An 861-nucleotide genomic window follows, 5' to 3' on the forward strand; every position below is an offset into this window, starting at 1 on the left:
CCCCCGCCTCGCCTCCACCCGCGGTCTCTCCGGTCCCCGCGTTCCAGCCTTCCCTAAGGTCCCCGCGGACCCCGAAACTACCGCAGCCCCCGGTGCCCCTGCAGCCCTGTGATGTCCTCGCGGTCCCCCGCGTCCCTAGACATCTCCACTCGGCGCCGCAGGCGTCCCTCCCCTCCCGCCACGCCCCCGCCCTGGACCCGCAGCCCAGCCCTAGCCGTGCTCACCCGGGCGTCGCCGCGATGGTCGCCCCTCGCCTCCCGGCTCCTCGCAGACATTTTGTCCCGGACGAAAAGTGCCGCTTCCCCCTTAAAGACACAGCGTTCAATTCGCGCGTCTGGGGGCGTCCGGGGGTGGGCGTGGGGGACGGTGACGTGGGGTCTGAACGCGGAGCGCGGCAGCCCCTCTTAAACCATCCCTCGATGAGGGGTTTAGAGCAGCGGGAGAAGAACTAGTTTAATACATTGAAATTAATCGGGGTTTTAAAACGATGCAATAGCGCAGTGATGCTGAAAATGTTAATTGCGGTTCTGCACGTTTGCGTTAACCTTCCAAGACCTGGATTCAGCTAGCTGGGCGCGCTGCTTGCGTTCTTTCAGTTTAAGACCTCTGATGGTGTACAACTCAGCAATCCTTGTAATCAAGATCTAAAGAGGAAAAGGTGTCCACCAAAACATCAGCATGGGGTACTACTTTTGTCTTGACTATATTCAGCAATAGCGTCTACGTGATTTTGCAACAATTACATCAACCGTAAGCAGCTTCGTTCTAGGCGCGGTAGTTTCTGTATTCCACAGCTCAGGTGGAAAGATAAACTTTTTGAGGGCTTGCCCGCTGGAGTGCGTGTGAGCGCCCTGGAACTTT

At 58.0% G+C, this 861-nt stretch overlaps 1 protein-coding gene across 1 annotated transcript in view; it reads right to left on the bottom strand.

Moving 5' to 3' along the window:
• The window catches only part of Zbed3 (zinc finger BED-type containing 3), a 13,442-nt gene extending 12,907 nt beyond the window's left edge, over window positions 1-535 (bottom strand). The window contains exon 1 of the mRNA XM_005356469.3: window positions 225-535. The gene's annotated coding sequence lies outside the window, so the exon portion shown is untranslated. The remainder of the gene's footprint in view (window positions 1-224) is intronic.
• Window positions 536-861: the final 326 nt, after the last annotated feature.

The sequence above is a fragment of the Microtus ochrogaster genome, chromosome 19, assembly GCF_000317375.1.
Source record: "Microtus ochrogaster isolate Prairie Vole_2 chromosome 19, MicOch1.0, whole genome shotgun sequence".
Lineage (NCBI taxonomy): Eukaryota > Metazoa > Chordata > Mammalia > Rodentia > Cricetidae > Microtus > Microtus ochrogaster.